Source organism: Hirundo rustica, chromosome 4 (assembly GCF_015227805.2).
Source record: "Hirundo rustica isolate bHirRus1 chromosome 4, bHirRus1.pri.v3, whole genome shotgun sequence".
NCBI lineage: Eukaryota > Metazoa > Chordata > Aves > Passeriformes > Hirundinidae > Hirundo > Hirundo rustica.
Window position 1 is genome coordinate 51,258,748 of NC_053453.1, and position 19,472 is coordinate 51,278,219.

Below are 19,472 nucleotides of genomic sequence, written 5' to 3' on the forward strand. Positions count from 1 at the left end.
TTACAGAAGCTTACTCACAGCTTCGGGTGCACCAAAGGGGTACAGCAGGATTTACAAATTTTAGGTATTTCCATAAAGACCTGTGGACTCCATTTTGCCACACAATTTATCCAATGATCAGAGAAGTTAGTCTGTTTCCAATGCCCATAAACTCTCTGCTGCTGCAACCCTCTATTTGTGCAGATGATTTTTTTTCTTCTGTGATGGACACCTGTTCACTTGGAAATATATATGTCACGAAACAGCTGTCAGACACTAGCAAGTTTTGGTTACTCAGAACCAAGGCTGGATTCAACTCAACAGTGACTGAGAACTGAGAGATTTGGTATCATCTTATCAACTTTCTGAGCCATCTGGTTCAAATTTGGTGCAATTTAACAGTGAAACATTACCACAAAGAATCTAGTAGCATTTATGATAACCTCTGAAAGGATAATCCCATCAACTTCAGCATATTATATGTTTAAAATATACCTACAGTGAAGCAAAGATACATACTTCCCAATGAGTTTGGAAGTGTGGACGTCAGCCTGGATAGACAGTCCTTTCAGCCATTCAGAAGCTTTATTAAAGTTAATACATATCTAGGAAAAGGAGGGCTATGATCCCTACTACTGAAACAGTACTTCAATATTATTTAAGATTTTATTTGAACTTTTAGTTAAATATTAATTCCTATCCTGGTCCTAATATAAAATTCCTTATTATGTACTGGCAGTAATTTTAAGAATCTTGTGGTTTTAAAATAGGCCAAATGTTAGGTCTAAATATCCTGGAAATGTATTTCTAGAAGATAATAATCAGTCAAATGCAAAACTGAGCTTGAAAGGTAATGTTTGTATGCTGGTTCAATTTTGAAGACTAAATCATATCTAATTAACTAGGCTAAGATAGCAGCTTTTTTCCCACATAAAATTTAATTTAATTGTTAAAAGCCACAATCTATACAATAACCAGCTCTCCACCTGAAATGTGGGGGAGTGCTGCTTGCAGAAGTTTCTGAAACCAGACCTAACATATCAGGCTGTGCAGTTACTTACAGCTAAGAATTTTGTCAAATGCTGCTCTCTGTATCACACGCCTGACATTGGCTTTTAAGGAAGGATTCAGCCTGAAAACCGCTTTGAAGGGGAACAGAAACTTTGAAGGCATCATCAGAACAAAATCATGTTACACTCCTCACATCTGTCTGTGCACTTGGCAGATTCCACACACCAATAATTAAAATTAAGGCATTTTTCATTTTCAGGCATTGTGATAATTCCAGGGCATTTCCTCCATCATATTTGTAACCTATTCATTATACCATTTCACTGCATAATGAAGACAAATGCCAACACTTTAGCAACAGATTTGGATAATGACAAGATGTACAATAACACAAAGTAATGTGACCAGGCCTGCAAGTTCTAATTCAATATTTTTCTGATCCTGCTTCCATTAATCTTTCCTCCTGTTTCATTTTTCTAGCCATTTTACATCGCCTTCCCCTTTTCCCCCTTCCCCTTCAAACCACTCTCAAAGCTTTTTGAGAAATAGATTCTGCCTCCGTTGCGGGTTCAGGCTTTCTCCTTATCAATATACATGGCTCACTTGCCGATGAGCCATTGAGCTTCTGACGGAGGAAGCAGCGAGCATCCCAGGCATGGTGCTTAATTGGTATGCTGGCCGATGCAAAGCTATCTGATTACATTCAGTAACTGGCAGGGACAGAAAGCATTTCCAAGGGAAATAAAATCTAGCTGTGAATGTGGAATATGTGTGTAAGAACTGAACAGTAAACACCAGCCTTAATTTTAATATCTCACATTATGCAAAACTTGAAAAAGATGAGTGTTCCAATATTCAAGCAGACCTCTGCGGGATAGGAATGTTATCACAAGAATATTATAGAAACCAATGTAAAATATCCAGCTGCTGTGAGAGTTTAAGGGGCATCAAACGATTTTGAATCACCATTTTCCTTCCACAAATGAATGTATTTACCTATTAACAGCAGCAAAACTATATTATTTTACTGGGCAGTACGGCCGCAAGCAACATTGCCTTTCAGTTTAAGCTCTGATATGTTAGCACTTAATGTCCCAAACAGCCCTTAAAAGCTCCAAGGTGGAAATGTAAAACCATAATCCAGTCCTAAATGGTCATTTAAAAAAATGATCATCCCAAAGCTCAAGAGTACCTTTATCTGTTTATGAGGCATTCCAGTTAAAATAGTTACACTAGGAATGCAGGGCGGATGATACCCATTTAATTTTATGGTGTTTTTCTCTCTCTCTCTCCAATGATAAAAGGTGGCTGGGACCACAGCAAAAGCCAAATCCTGTTTGCTTTGTTCACACAGCTTGTCACACTGACTACAACGGGGCTGTGGAAGGGATTTGGCCTCACCTTTTACTGTCTAAATTATCTTTCTTTATAAGCCACTTTCTGTTTGCGTCCTACTCTCTAGTGAACTGTTACTCCTAGGCTTCCACAAGGAATGTGGGACAGATAAGAGCTAAGATGTGAAAACAGAAAAAAGAAACATCCATTATGTTCAGATTAAAAAAAAACCTTGACAAAACAGTCATGCTGACATAATTTTTAGGGAGCTGGTCAAGGAAGATTTGCACGGAGTTGTTTAGATAATACCTGTTTTGTTCATCCCTTAGGACTTACAACTCTTTTCCCAGAAATGAGAAGGCAGGAAAGAATTTGTGATATTCAGAGAAAATTCGTGTGCAATTTAAATATCATAAAGATGTACTAATGTTCTCAAGTTGAGTCTATTTTTTTTCTTTTTTTTTTTTTTTTTTTCCCCCTAAAGTAATGTGTGACAAAAAGAAAATTAAGCGCCGATCTTGCTGGGCAGTCATTTAAGCCAGGGCAATTAGCTAACAACCTGGCAGCACCACACAGCTGTGTTTGAATCCTGCCCTGCAAGCAGCATGATAGGCTCTTGCTGATCACTTTTCACACCTCAAAGATAAATTTCATCAGTCTGGATAGACACATCCAGGAGCACCTCAGGAAGATGGTGCTGAGAGACAGCAGCTGCCCTGGTGTTGCTACAACTGTTTTCAGCTATCCAGAAGGACCTTTGCCACTTCAGACGTGTGTCCCCACTTTCCCAGCCTGGTTCCAGCTCTGCTTGCCAACTTTATCCAGGCTCACTCCTGAAAATAAAAAACATAAAAAAAGTCTGTTCTCCCATGATGTCCACTCTGGGTGAGGAGGAAGAACTGGAATTCCATGGCCAACTTTCCAGGTTCCCCTTGAACTCTCTGCTCTTGAGGGATAGGGAGAGGGTTGCTCTTTAAATTTTTTTTGTTCTGCAGGTGGCAGAAGAAACCTCAGCAACTTGGGCAGACAAGCTCCTTGCAGAGCTCCAGCCCTGTGAGAGAAGGGGATCTTGGCATCACTGTTCTCTGGCATATGCCTCAGGAAGGAGGAAAAAATCTCTGCAAGAGCCCAGATATTCATCCTGAGAGACTAAAAAGCATGGCATGGTACTACTGGGTCCTTTTTGCAAGCCTGGAAGAAGCACAGAAAGGCCTTGGGGAACTAGCATACCTACTGAACAGAAAAACTTGCTCTGCTTAAAATCAGGAATTTTAATATCACCAATGCAACCCAATGAAAAAATTCCTCGGAAAACACTATTATTTCCAGAACATAAATGCAATATTTTAAACACTTGCCATTACTTATTGTTCCAGAAAATATGTGAATCATGAATTTGTTTGAGACCAAGTCCAAATCATCCTCAGTTCTTGAAGATCTCTTCCTTCTTGTAAAATAATAGTAGGGAAAAGTGAAAATTCAAAAAAATGTTTTAGCACTGGAGATAATAGCAACAAATCCCCACAATGGCATAAACCTTCAATTTCCCATATTTAGGCATTCAGGTTCTTTCAATTATGGACATCAGGGACAAAGATTTGATAAACCATTGATTGTGCCCTATTCTGGGTGTGGGTCTCCTACCCTGCAGCAATTGAAGATGTTAAGTCTAGCTATCAAGGCAAAAAAGAACAGAGATAAATGGTTACCCCACCTCACAACTGTACTTACTGCCAACTAAGCACAAACACTGTGTTTAGAGCCCTAACATTTGAATAGGTTACAGTGCACCTCCAAATGAAAGTTTCTACAATTAAAAAAAAAAAAAAAAAAAAGTGACAGAATTTCTTTGCCTACTTGCATAATACTTTTCTGAAAGATAGAATTTGAGGGAGACTGGATTCACCTCAGCAAGGCATGCTGCCCAGTCAATTGTCTGATGTTTTCTCAGTACATTTTGCCAATTTGATCACCAGTAGTAAATTGGGTGAACTTTTGGATTTCAATGCATGAAACTCCTCATGCGTCAGGATGAGACAATTCTGTGACTTGGATGATTATTTCTGAAGGCAAAAGGCCAAAGTTTTCTCCTTGAACTTTACATAGGAATTGATCCACTCAAAGCCTTTACATAGTTTTAGTTACCTCCCAGCTTTGCCTAGCCACATCAAGGGAATACGGTGGTATAAAGCCATTTTCTTTCTACTTGCAGAACACGTTAGCATTTGACAGGAAAAAAAAATCTATAAAGTACCCTATAAAAATATTACAAAAATGCATTAATCCCAGATATTTTGTTCATAGTTCCTCACAGAGCTATTGGAGTGTGTAGGTTATTGACCTATAATCCATTAATAGGATTTTTAAGTTCTGTTATGGTTACTCTTCATGAGATGAGTGAACAGATGGATAGGATGGTCACCCCCTGCTATAACCTCTGCCTAACAAAACTGATTAATTCAGCCTTTCTAGTTGATAAGGCATCAACTGTGGCTTTGTCTACCGATAATTAACTAAGATCCAAGACAGAGGAGTCAGAGGAGGTGAACAGCAATGTGAACTCTCAAGGCTAAATCCAAGAGATTGGGGTCTAGAAGCAGAGGTGAAGTAAGTGATGCTGTAAAGTATGTCAGTAACCACCACTATGTCAGCCCAAGCAAGAAGCAAGATAGAACCCAGCAGATGAGCAGGTGGTGAGTGATGTCAGGCACCAGGAGCGCTTGCAGAAGCTCTGACAGGGTACCATACCTGCAGCCCAGCACCTCCTTCACTGCTTATTACACTTACCTGAACAAAACCTTGAAGTCACCTGAAGATAGTTGGTGGACTATTTGTGCATTAGGCAGTGCTGGAGGTGGCATAGAGCAACACCCTTGTCCTGCATAGGGACATTTCCAGAGCAGGCAGAGAGGCAGAGGGAACAGTACTATAGCTGCAAATGCCTTGCTAACCCGTGATGACATGATTCTCTCCCTTCCTGCTTGCTTTTGTTTGGCTCTGTGGAGCGTTTCCACAGGCCTGTGCTGCACCAGAGGCTAGCCTTGCCTCATTAGACATGAGCGGTAGGGGTTGCAGCCACCTACCACACTTAAGATATTCAAAAGCACACAGACACATAATTGACTCTTCAGCTCCTTTCAACCCCAAAGCAAGCTAGCTACAGTCAACAATGACAAATAAAGAAAGAATTCAGGCCTGGTAAATAACCTGAAGTAGAGCAGCTGCAATGGGAAGGGAAGCAGCCAAGTGAATTAAGCCTTCCATATTCCTTGCTTAGCCTTTCTTTTCTCTCTCTGACCTACAGCTGAATACAGCTTTTTACCACTGCTCCTTGTTGCTTGCAGCTGCAGCACTCTAAGGCTGTCAGGAGCCTTGTAACACTCCTCTGGTCAGTAGCAGGGAATTTGCAATACCAAGGCAAGTACACCATGGTGCTGCCCCTTTCACTTACTCATCTAAAGGCACATCTGCCTTCCTTGGCATACTCCCAGATCATCCCCAAGGCCAGTCCAGCACACACCACTGACTTCATGCTTGCAAAGCAGGTGTCCTAATAAAGTACCTTAGGAGTCAGCCTCAGCCATCAGTTTGCAGCCAGAGGGTTGACATAGGTACAGGTTAGCTGATCCACTGCCTCACCTTGCAGTGGGGAGCAGAAGAAACACACAATCCATACCTTGTTGGGAAAGTGGAGGACAAACTGTTTTTCACATCTTCAGTTTAGAACTAACACTTTCAAGTGTTGCATCTTATAAGCAGCTGTGCAGAGGTTTTAATTCTGTTTCTGAATAGAAAAAAATTAAATTCACTGTGCCAGAGCCCCACCTTTTTTTTTTTTTTTTTTTTTTTTTCCCCCCCCCCCCAAGGACACTGGCTGAAATATTATCAACAGTGAAACAGGAGGTTGTGCAAAAACTTTGGGAGATTTTCACACTTAGACACCAATTTCTGATTTACTAACTGTTGGTCCAGCTGTGGAATAGTACCATAGCTTCCCAAATATCTGCTTTGGGATTGCAGAATTTTGCATTGTGCAACTCCCAGAAATATTTGAGTGTTTCTAAGACAATCCAGCTCTAACCCCATCTTGTGCTCATGCTTCATCAGAGGGCACAAATACGCAGCCCTCTTCTTACAGGTTAATTACCAAATTGAAGGCTCCTCTGGGGTGGTGTCATGTTGAGGCTGGCTCACTGGAAGCAATGAATTTTAGTTCAGTTTCTGCCCCAAGATCTACTTAATGTATTTTAGTATCTACCTATTAAGGTAAACTACATATGCAGCCCATAGCAGAGAACAGAAACCAAGACCAGATTTGCTTTGAGCCATGGTCAAACTGACACTTTGCTCCCATAAGAAGCTACGATTACCCTCTTTATTAGCTTGCTTTTTAGATCACTTTCTTAGAAGCTGGAAGACTTTAGTGCCATGCAGGCAAAGAAGAAACTGAGCTCATGTTTATCTTGTCCTAGATGAGCACTTTGAGCACGTAAATGGTGTATTAAAATGCCACAGTGACATTGGTGCACGCACAATGCTTTACGGCAAGGTACAGATAAGAATGAATCCTGTCTTAGCCAAATTTTAAAATTCTATACACCTACATCCAAACTTACACTGAAGATTGTATATAGACCAAATTTCAATAGATGGAATTGGAAGGAACATGCACAGTTAAGCATTTTAACCAGGCATTTATGAATGTTTAATGCTTTTCTGTCTAGCATGGGTGTATTTTCTCTCTACTAAAATGAGCAGTGCCACCAGAGATGTTATTCATGTGAGCACAACAGCATGATTTAGCTCTGTCTGATTTCTAAAACTCATAGTAATCAGGATACAAGCTTCAAAATCAGGGCTGACTTGGCTATTTATTAGCACAGTTATGTCTGCAACCCTTCTTAGACTGAACACAATTTCGGTAGCAATTTTCAAATCATTAGCACACTCTTTTAGCAACGTCTTAGCTATTAGACAGGCTGTACTTAAATTGAAGTCATTAGCAAACACTCCATTACCATATTGTTTTGCAGTATGCATTTAGTATATTGGATTATATTGTAAAGTAAATATCCTCTGCATATGAAACAAATCAACAAATATCTATAAAACATAATTATAAGGGCTACTTAACTTTGCAATGTATAAAAAGTACTTTCAACTTTCATATGAAGTAGCTTCTAAATAATAGAATTCATGGTACATGATTAATTATAGCAATCATCTCTCTGTGCAAAAATATGACAGTTTAATCTTCTAAATCGCAACAGAAATGAAACAATTCTGAATCCAAGATATCCCTTTATAGGTTCTAAGTACAGATCATAAATTACTATGGCTTGTAAATCTCATCTATTTTTCTGCAGCAGACAGGCAAGACAATACTATGTTCAAGTCTACAGTCTTCTTCAAGTAAAATTCTCGTTCATTAAAATATTTCAGAGGAGTTTTCATAGCAACAGCTAACTTCCTCTGGAAGAACAACTTCAAATTCAGTGTTTGCTAGGGTAGGTAATTTTTACCTTTGGGGATTTTTGAGAAATAATCCCTTCGGTGGCAGCTTTGCTACATGGCACAGGTGAAATCTCTGTTGAGAAACCCCTGTGAGATGAACCTCAGGTGTTCAGTTCCTTCCTTTTTTTTTAGTAACATTAAAACCTTATAAAGAATCATGAGGCTCTTGCCTCATAAATGGCCTGAACTGTGACTTTCTCTGTGGTTCACAGCTGTTTACGGCTGCCCTGATTCAAACTGGGGGAGCCCACGCTGTGACCGAGGTAGCTCTGCAACTAAGTTCAGGGGCCCCCTGCCCCTGTGCACAGGACATTGTGTCAGGACAAGCTCTCTGAATCACCTGCGGGCCACTTTGGTCTTCAGTGGGAATCGGGGAAGCTTGCAGAGAAGACAATCACTGTGAGCACAAGACAACAGAAACAAGCACAGAAATTTCTTTACTTTCATTTGGAAAGAAGAGTTAGCTCAAACCTACCCCACTAGAATGTAGATTCTACATCTAGTTTTAGCAAAATAGTGCTGAATAATGTCCAGATTAATTTAATCTGATGGCTGAGGTGCATAGAACCAACCACGGTTCAATGGTAATAAAGACCTGGGGTTTCTCAGTAACTCAGAAAAAGAAGAGGAGACAAGAAGCTGTATCATTGTGTGTGCAGCTCTTGGGCTTTTCTGTTCTGCAAGACTGGTGGCAGGGGAGCAAGTTCAGCACAGGTGGCTTTCCTGGGTGTCTATGTTGCCATCTTCATTCACAATTCTTTGCCAACCCTAACTGTTCCTGCGAAAAATACGGGTTTAAAGGCAAGACTGGGAAAGATCTAGCTATGGTAAATCTACTTTCCTTTATTAACCTTTTCCTAGGACTTGTTTTTAAAAATTGCCAAAAGAGCCGCAGTATTCCATGGTGGTGTGAGTAGGCAAGGGGAGAGGTCTCAGTAAAAAAGACAAGTTCCAAAACAAATAGCACAAAGAGTAAAAATTATGGACAAGTTCTAACAACATTTACAGAAAGTGTTTAACCAAGTGAGCCACTGGCTTTTTTCTTGACCCTTACTATAAATACGTAACACCAGTGTGAAAAAAAAAAAAATATTCACTGCACATATATTTGCTTATAAAAGTGATCAAAAAATATGTTGTTGTAGCAGAAATTCTTACCAGGATGAAGCAAAAGAAATGCTCAGTAAAACGTTGTTTTATTGCTCCTGGAGACCTAAGAACACTACTGTGCCTCATGCAATGACAAAAGGAATGACTCTGCAGCTGCCTTTCAGAAGAATTTCTTTCCACCATCACACTGATGCTTTTCCAAAATATTTTAATGCACATTTCAAGCTCAGCAAGACACTTGGCTGAAAATTGTGATTGGATGTATATTTTCACAATACAAATAAAAATAAGTTTCATTTCAGCTTTCTAAGCTGAAATGGTGCTTAGATGTCATACATGTATTTCCAGTTCTCTTCTCCAAGGTCAGAAGAATTAATAGCTTAGTGGCTGAATTGGCCAACAAGCAAATCATCTCTTGAGTTTTCAGTGAAAGAATTCCTCTTCTGTTTATCAGACTGCATGAAGGTAATTTGCCTAACACAAGAAAAAAAGGGGATTTCTGTTTTGTTCAAAAATGTTTTTTAAAAAAATCTGATTTTCCTTCCTGAGAGGCTTTCAATGAGAATAACATATTCAAAAACAACACTTTAGAGTTTTCATTTGGCTGTGTACTTTTACTTCTTTCAGCAATCTCCTCCAAGTTGTCCCTGATTTGAAAGCAAATGCAGGGGAAGAGGAGACTGTAAAATGTGGGAGAGACAAAGTGAGGCCTTGAGATGAAAAATAGCTGCAAAAAGCTTTTATTTTCTTTGTTTGTTTCAATCTAACTGCATTTTTATTGCCTAAGAACTTCATGAGAAAAGAGCATAGTTCAGTAGTGTAATATATTATAATGTTAGGTGCCCAAACACATAATCCAACGTTGCTGCACATATGGATATCCTCCAAGGTGTTTGTTATTTTTCATTCCAAGTTACTTTTAAGACTTTTTTCTTTGTACTCCTATACATCATCTTTTTGATTAGTTTCACCTTTCATGTTGTTATATGCTTTGACATAAACTCATGGTAATCCTTATTTATTCCTCATTTCAATGCTTTATATCCATTTGCCCCTGTTGAGGGCACCTTCATAAGCTCTCAACAGCAGCAGGGGAAGAACAACTACTGAACCACAGGGAAACATAATTTAGGAGCAGGTCATCCTCTGGACATCCTCTGCCTCTCTCTCCTGTGTTGGCAGCTCCCAGCATGTTCCCACAAGCAAGACCTTGTACTGAAACATTGAAAATTCCATTTTGCTCTTTCACTCAATTTCAGGAATAGCCTTTCTCAAAACAATTGAAAGTTGATGGGCTTGGTTCAGGAATGCAAACTCTGTGAATTAATACCAATACATTTCTGCCCTGTTTTTAGCAGCTCAAGGCAATGGACTTAGGAAATCCCTGCAGCAAGGCCTGGAAACCTGTCACAACTTCCAACCCTCTGGGTACTTCCTGATTTTTCATTGCTGTTCCCACCTGTCATCATTTTGAGACATCAATATTATTCTGCACGTTATAGTGTGTGAATATTTATGCATGGCTAGAGAGGCTCCATTCATATATTGCCCTAAAGATAAAATATCAGCTCTCAGATTTTTTCCTAGTTTAATCAGATATATATCTGTTTAGTGTATTAGATACTATAACAGCATGATAAATATCCACAATTTATATGGAGATATATATATATATATATATATATATAAAAAAAATTGATTATTTATATATCCATTTATATATGGATAAACCATATGACTGATTTAATCATTAATGAGCCATCACATACAAACTTACTAAGGATTTTTAATAACATCAGTACATTCTCAGTTTCACACATTCTGAATACCAATGAATGGTGATCTGTATATTTACTAAATGAATGGCATACTCTATATTTGTCCACTGCTACTTCAAGGGACTTCATTTTTCTTGCTGTAATTTTTGAAATATCTTCTAATGTCAGTCTTTCCTCTGCTATATCTGGAATCTCCTCATCTTTGCTACAGTATGCTAAATATTGCTTATAATAGTGTAAAAAATTCACAATTAGACATTTTAGAAATTATACTATATACATTGCTTTTAAGAACTGCATTTTTTTTTTTTTTTTTATCCAGAGTATCTGGTATTTCCACCAAAGGGAAACCTGGGACCAAACAATGCTGTATTGTGATCAGGGAAAAAGCATGTTCTCTCAAGGGGGTTGGATGCCTCTGGGCATTGATGTCTTTTGGATAATAGGTCTAAACATAATAAATTCGAAGAAAAAAATCTGTGTAATGGAAAATAGATGCCTCCTCAAATGCACCTATTATCCTATCAATTTTAAGTTAAGGTGAGATTTCAGGGTAATCTAAACCATTTAAACAACAAATTGTTGCCTATAACTTGGTCTAAAAGGAGATCAATGGGATTTGCAGATATGACAGGACTGAGGTGACAAACTCACCAGCAGGATTTCTGGTGTGAATGACTGCAGTTTCATTATCTATTACTAATAAATCATTGCATTTTCCCTCCTTCTGCCTTGATTCAAACTTACATAGTTCATGTGTGTGGAATATGACATGGCAGAACGTACTGCCCTTGACAAATGACTCCCCAGGAGAATTGTCTGAAGCACAGGTTGCACTGATGATCCATAGCAATTATCAGTGTTTTAGTGTTATTCAGTTTCCTATTTACATGGAGTAGGATCACAAATGAGAACCTTAATTCGCACATGCTTCAAGACTTATCCCTGCTCAGTAACAACTCACCAGGGAGCCCCCAGTGATGCCTCTGTCACATCTGTGACAGCCAAGCCTAGGCAGCTCCCCTCCCACTGCACAGAAAAGATCTGGGAGTTCTGATATCCTGGGGTGATAAGGGGCTCCCAGCTGCCTGGCATGAAGCTGGTACTCAAACTACCACATCAAAACACGGATCATAACAGCTCCCACATACCCAAACTGTCAAACTGACAAATCTTCTAACTGCACCACTTCTTACCAGCCATTAGGTATGAGTCAGGTTTTCATGAAGTTCTGCCTTGTAGTAACCAGAGATTTTTCAAACCAAAACCAAAACAAACACAAGAAAACAAAGAAAGAAACCATGAAAAACGAACCACCAAAACAAAACCCCAAAAGAAATCAAAAAGTAAAAAAACCCCTACCAAACCTCCTCATTTACAAAAATGGAGGTTTTCGTCAGACAGCAATAGTTCCAATGACACAAGGCTTGACGTTTCCACACCTGAGGATCAGATGCATGGTATTACTCACGCAGAACAAGCGCTTGTAAGACTTTTGTGTTCCGCATTTGCATCATTGAGGTATCAGTGGAAAAGAGGTGATCACAGACTAAAGCAGAGGTACATATTAGCATTATTGACTAACAACACCGAGTGATCTGTTTTCTTTAATATCAGATTTATCTCCCTGCTGTCTACAATGACAAGAACCTGAAGAATAGCAATTTACAGGAATTGTCACATGGAAAGACAAGATGAAATAATGTAGTGTGTTTCCATACCAAAATCAAATTCAAACTCAAAATTACCCCAAAACCAAACAAGCAAGCAAACAAACAAACAAACAAACAAGCCCACTTCACAGTGGAGGGTGATTTTTGTTTTGTTGGGGTTTTTAAATCTTTAACTGCCAATGTTGCATATTGGCTTGAGGTTTTAATTATTCTGTAGGTGCTATTCCAAAAAAGTAGTGTCCCTGGAGAGTTAATAGTATATGATCACTAGAATAACTCTTCACAAGTCCCTTGAGTCTCTGTAATTAACACATTAAACTGCACTTAAAGGGAATAAAGTACCATTATAAACAGAATAAATAATTTCAAATTACTGAATTATTTGTCTGTACAATTACCCAGATAATTATCTAAACTTTATTAATAAAAGGTTTCACTAACTACCATTTACCACTAACTACCATAGAACTAAACCATCGAGCTTTTACTCTCAAATACTTGAACAATGCAAAATACAACATAAATGTTATAGACAATTTAAAAAAAAAAAAACACAGAACTTAATTATATGCTGAGCTGAGCTCATTTTGAGATCGTCTTTTTGTTACATAGGGTGCTTTCCTAAACTGAGTTGATTAGAGGCAGATACTGCATCATAACGCATAAGAAAGGAACTGAATATTTACAAAGCAAAACCAGCCAAGGAGAATCTTAGGCTTAAGATACAGGGTTGAAATTGAGGAGAACTGACCTGTGACAAATTCAAGCAAAATTTCATGCACCAGCTTGCCTATATTTAAAGGCAGAACCTTCCTTCAGCAATTTGGAGTTTATCTAAGCTATTTTCATGGTGGTACACTGTGGTGGTGCGCCTTTTTGCCTTCATTATCTTCTCCAATGGTTGGCTTCTATTTTTCCCTGGTTAGTTACAGTTAATGGTTTCCCCCAGAGTTGTCACCTCTCTTTCCCAGTTGTCAGTCACCCCCCTAACCCTGCCCTTCTTCCCAGAACATCCTATGTCAATCTTCCCCAGAACTAGCCCCTCACTTGTCACCCCATCTATTTGGTTGTCAGTCAATACTTACTCCTTCCCCCTGTTCTAGCAAATTCCATGTTATTTGATGCCCCATTGGTCTGTGTGGACTGTACCCTCCCCCTGTATTCTCCCATAGGTCTCAGCTTTGTAATCCCCTCCTCAAGCTCCTCCTCGGTTTATCCTTGATTGGTTGCTGTATTTTACCCTCCCCTTGTACCACCCCTGTTGAAAAGTCTGGGCACAGTGATTGTACTTGGTTTTCGGTCCCTGTCCCCCTTGAGGAGTAAACCTCTTTGGGACACACGCTGAAGACTCCTCTTTCCTCTTTACCCTGGTCCTCAGTGCTTGGCACACCTATGCTGTGGTAGGCACAGCCTTCTCTCATCCACCACCAAGGTCCCTCAGTGGTCTGGGGGTGGAAGCTTGTGGCGTAAACCAGGGATTGGAGCTAGCTAGGGATTTTCTCCAGGCTGCGTCAGTAGACAGTTTGATCCTAATACAAAGGTAAGATAACAAAGTGAGAAAATTGACAACAAGGTGGCATTACTGCAAAGGCTAAGACCAGTGCTTAAGCAAGGTCTTCCTAAGCAACATGGCTGATCACGCACATGCCACTGTTCTGAGGGAAATGAAACCTGAATGTCACGCTCTTTCTACAGCTGAGACACACCAGATGCAGATGTGTGACCCAAAGGGGATGACTTTAGAGCTGTGGCTTAAACAGTCTAAATAAAACTGCCATATGATCTCATTATCAGTAAGATGTAAAACCTTTGGGAAATTTGCTTTCTTTCATTTTAAATCAAGTCAGTAATGACTTTGTCATTGTTATAGCCTGCTGCACATGCAGGATACATGCATGGACTTGATATCATGCTATGGCCCCAGATTCAGCTCCAAAATCCAGCCACCACACATCAGCTGAACTCCAGTAACTGCTGCCAGCCCTCAGCAAATGCAAATTGAAATGACTGAGGTAAAAGGTCATATTTCCTTTAATTTGCAGCAGACTAAAAGCATGTACGTGGACAGCTATAATGTTATAAAGACCCATTCTGCAGCCACCTCAACCATAATTCAAATACATGTCTAAAACCTTAACCATTATGGTACGTGAAGAGACATGTAATGTTTTATACACAGACCCCCTTGCCATTTATAAGTTGCACAATCACATTTTTCCTCCCACAAATCTCACTTCTGGTCGCATGGTTTTCCAGGAATTAGGCACAGAAATACCCTTGTTTTCTGGCTCTGAGAACCTACCAATTCCTAAACTTCACATATTAACTCTTTCCTTCTGATACATCCCAGCCTCAGCTGCACAACTTGTAAACGTACTCTAGAGCTGTACTCTAAACCCTTTGACTTCTAAAAACACCCCATTCCAGAGGTGATAACTGGTGGTGTTCATAGTTAGCCAGCTGATGAGTTATTTGGATGCTTAAGGCTTTACCTGAAAGCTCTTTGTTGAGGTTTAAGTCTCCTGTAGAATTTTTTCCTCTTCCCAAGTTGCTAGGAGAGTAAGTGCTGAGTGCTTAACCTGGACAAAAGAACTGATAACTTAGTTTTGGGGGAGGGAAAAAAGCTCCCGGAGAGAGCTGAGGGTGGGGGGATCTCGCGGCTCTTTTTTCTTCTTCCGGGGGGAGCACGGATCGGGCCACGGCTGGCTTCTGGAGTCCACGGTTAAGAAGGAGTCTGGTCCTGGGAATTCTACCATCTGTTGGAGTATCCAGGAATTCGGAGTTTCTTCGCTGTCCTGCTGGATTTTGGGTGAGACCGGGTCCCGCCGCTGCGGCTTTTCCAGCACAGCCACCTCTGCCTGCCGAGGACACCCCCTGCCTGCAGAGGACAGTCCACCGCACCCGGCTAGCTCAGTCGGTAGAGCATGAGACTCTTAATCTCAGAGTTGTGGGTTCGAGCCCCACGTTGGGCACCAAATTCTGTCTTGGTTTTGAAAAGACAGGTGTCTGCTAAGGAGAGGCAGGCCTCTCTAGGAAATGAGGAATTTGAATCCTTCCTTCCGTGTTATTATAATTTGGAAGATTAAAAATAAAACTTTTCAGTCAGAGCTATGGGGAAAAGGAATAACAGTCCTTTACTAGTAAATATAACAGGACAGACAAAAAAACAACAGCAATTATAACAATAGTAGAACAGAACCAAGAACCCCGAGGGCAAACGGTGGAAGCTCCGGCGCTGATGGCTGGAAGCCGGGCGTGGTGGACTGTCCTCCGCAGGCAGGGGGTGTCCTCGGCAGGCAGAGGTGGCTGTGCCGGAGAAGCCGCAGCGGCGGGACCCGGTCTCACCCAAAATCCAGCAGGACAGTGAAGAAACTCCGAATTCCTGGATACTCCAACAGATGGTAGAATTCCCAGGACCAGACTCCTTCGTTAACCATGGACTCCAGCAGCCAGCCGTGGCCCGATCCGTGCTCCCCCCCGGAAGAAGAAAAAAGAGCCGCGAGATCCCCCCACCCTCAGCTCTCTCCGGGAGCTTTTTTCCCTCCCCCAAAACTAAGTTATCAGTTCTTTTGTCCAGGTTAAGCACTCAGCACTTACTCTCCTAGCAACTTGGGAGGGGGAAAAAATTCTACAGGAGACTTAAACCTCAACACTCTTGAACTTGTATCGGATATCTGAGTTGGGATATCTGGTGTGGAACTTTCCAACTAAAGTTGTTCCACTTCAGGTGAAACTCTACCTGTCTTGGTAGCCATGAAGAAGGTTAGGTCCCAAGTGCCCTTTCCACTGGATTTGCTATGCAGTGTGGGACTTACTATTAATATGTAACTGAAGACTTTGTCAAAATGCATGTTAAGATTGCTTCTCCCTTATTTTGAGATTTGTCTGTGCATACACTTCTAAATAGAGAACCGGGCATCTTTTTGTTCTTTGATTTTGTGTATGTTGTTTCATAAGTTTATGTTATTTCATAATTCTATCATATGAGCGTAGATACTCTTGAGGAAATAATGCAGTAACATAGTTCATTAATAGTGTTGGAAAGGCTATATTCAGTGGATAGACCCTCACCTCAAACTATTACAGCAATAATACTTTTGACACTTTTTCTGTAAGTAGCTTGTGGTTCCAGGGTTTTGGTTTGAATATTTTTGGTAATCTGCTGAAGAAAAGAACAGGCATAAAAAATTTCAGCCTGATCATGGTACTGACAATTGGAAGCGACATATTGTAACAAAGCACTGCACAACTTTGACTTCAAGAATCACTACTTTGGGTGAATAATGTTGTATATAGACTTACACAGTGTCTTCTGACTTTACATTTGAAACTGCCCTGTAGCAGAGAAATATCAGAAATGGATAGTTTTCCCTCAGCTAGAAAAATTGTCAAAGTCGGGACAGACTTGGCTACCATACAAATTCCAGTTCAAGATATAATCTCAGAAAAAGATTGCTAATTACTGGGATCCTGCTCCCACTCTCAGGAAGGGAAGCATGGCAGGTATGAGCATCCCTTCTGAACGAGTTGTAATGACTGGAAACAAATGTGGATTCTTAGACACACAAGTAAGAACTTCCTGTCTTGCAGACACATCTGTAAGTGGTTCAGCTTGGTGGCTGAACAGGAGACTAGCTTTTCTTCTTGCCATGGTGTAGGGAAAGGAAAGGATCACACCTTGACTTTTGTGAGTTTATAACCCCCGTTTTCCATATTCAAAGGTATTTCTCCATCTTGGAAAGCACAAAAGATGGAGATGTATTATAGAAAGTCATGCTTAGCAAGAAGTTTTGTGAATAGGAAGTGGTGTGTACAATTTTAACTCTTCATGAACCCACAGCTCAAAAAGCGTGTCTGGAACTCACAGAATACCATGTAAATATTTTGCTGTATGTTAGAAACTCCATTGCTGATGCAGGTTCTTGAAAGGAATTTTTTGGAACAGAAATTTTACCAGGGAAGTGAAATTCTTACAACTTTGTCCTCAGGACTGTGTAGCCCTAGACTGCTGTCCACACCTGTGAGGGAGGAGACACAGACCCCTCTGAATGTAGCTATCAAAGCAATTAGACTCAACTGTACACACAGTATTAGAAAAGACACAGGCTTAAAACTAGGAGTCCCTCACTAAGCATAACCAAGAATTTCTGCCACAAAAATGCCTAAGTACAAGACATTGAAGGTCTCATTTCACCTATGTGCTTGCTATCCAGCTCCACGAAATTTGTGATTGAGAAGCGTGGTGGTGCAAAACAACCTATAAACCCTCATGAGCTGCTTTTCAGTAGAGAGAGGTGTGCAGTTATGCTGAAAGCAAGATTTTTTTTGTCTGACTATTGCTCATTAATGATATGAAGTGCAATTTGGTAGTGCATTTGCTTGTTGGTATGAAGGTGACGATGGCAATTGGCCTCCAACCTAACTGGTTGTCTCTGAACTGTAGCCCAAAGCTGCTGAATGATGTTGCTTCTTGCCCCTAGGTCAGCAGAAACCTGAACATTGTCACAAACTGAACAAAACACCCACCACTTTGCCCAGCTTCCCACACTCCAGAAAGTGTGGGTGGTGGAAGGGTTAAGAGCCTCTCTGGTAGCAGACTGTTCATGTTGAATTCTTCAGTACCGCTGTTGTGAGGTGTATATAAGTGTTTTTCAAGATTACATATCTCCATAGGTTATACTGTCATTATTAGCAACTGCATTTACACAGCAGGGATTTTAAGTTGGAAATGTGACACTCCTAGCAAAAATGCAAACTGGAACAAAAATTACCCAGGGAAGAAGCACCTAAAACCTTTCATTTCAAAGAATCTGTGCTAAGCCTGAACAGAGCAAATAATAAGCAATGAAAGGAGTCTTTGTTTTGCCATGATTTCAAAGCTCTGCCAAAATGTCAAATAATCCATTTAATCAATCAAAAAATTAAAGAATGTGGTAGATTCCCGAGGTAATTTGACATTTTAGGTCTGCCAAGTAATTCAGCATAAAGCTTATGTCACAATAGCAATTATTTAATGAGGCTTTTTTGTCTAACTGTGTTGATGTAAAAATACTGTTTAGTTTTCAAATTATTTTCAGCTGTGCTCCTACTTGGATCAAGCATGCAATAACTCAGATGTTTACATTTGTTAAGGCACTGATGTAATTCAGTTTTTATCATAATACATCCTTCAAAAGTTTGCTGTTATCTCAACACAAGAAGAAAACAATTTCTTAAGATAGGCATTCATGAGGTCACGCAAGGAAAAGGAGACACTATCTGTTGTTTCACATACAAGACTCATAACGCTCTTCAGACACCTCTGGCAGAACTCCTATGACTTCAAATACAGATTCTTTATGATGTTTACATTTAAAAATTAGTTGTTTATTTCAGGACAAAGTTTGACAATCTTGGGGATCCTGGATTACCATGAATTAAATTCTGGGAATGTGAAACAGTTTACACTGAACATTTTTTATATTATAGGTCCTTCATTTTCTATTTCTCTCAAAGGACAATTTTGATAGACTTGTTAAAAATGTAGATTTTTTTTCTTCTAATAACAAGCCAAATAAAATTAAGGATCCATTTTGTTAATGTGTAATTAAATACAAAAGTTTTATTAAGGTAAAAAGTTCAATGACCACTTAAATTCATTGTTACTTTAGAAAATACTTGGGTGTACTAATATTGTCTGCCAAAATAAGACTCCTCAATAAAAATGAAGTTCAGCTTAAATCAAATGTTTTAATTTTAAATCAAATTATTTGTGATATTATTTTTTATTATTTACACTTGTGCATATTCCAGAAACTTCTCATGTGTTCTACCTTGTGTCAGTGGCAAGAAATACATCCTATGTCTATTTGTAACTATATGGACAATGTCTGGTTTTCTTTTTTAACTTTTAAAATTTAAAATTCTGACATGAAAGAATCATAAACTCTGCCAAATATATACCTACACTTCAGTTTTTAAAGAAAAAAAGCATTCAGCACAGCAAACAAAGCCTGACCTGTGGTCATGGCAGCAGGTGGTGAGTGTCTTTGTGATCCTGGAGCCTATTAGTATGATCTCGTTCAGCGGCCGG

At 39.7% G+C, this 19,472-nt stretch overlaps 1 non-coding gene across 1 annotated transcript; it reads left to right on the forward strand.

Annotated features, from left to right (window-relative positions):
• The first annotated feature begins 15,299 nt into the window (after positions 1–15,299).
• TRNAK-CUU (transfer RNA lysine (anticodon CUU)) lies at positions 15,300–15,372 on the forward strand. Its single transcript has one exon. It is a non-coding gene; the product is annotated as a tRNA-Lys (tRNA).
• The last annotated feature ends 4,100 nt before the right edge of the window (positions 15,373–19,472 follow it).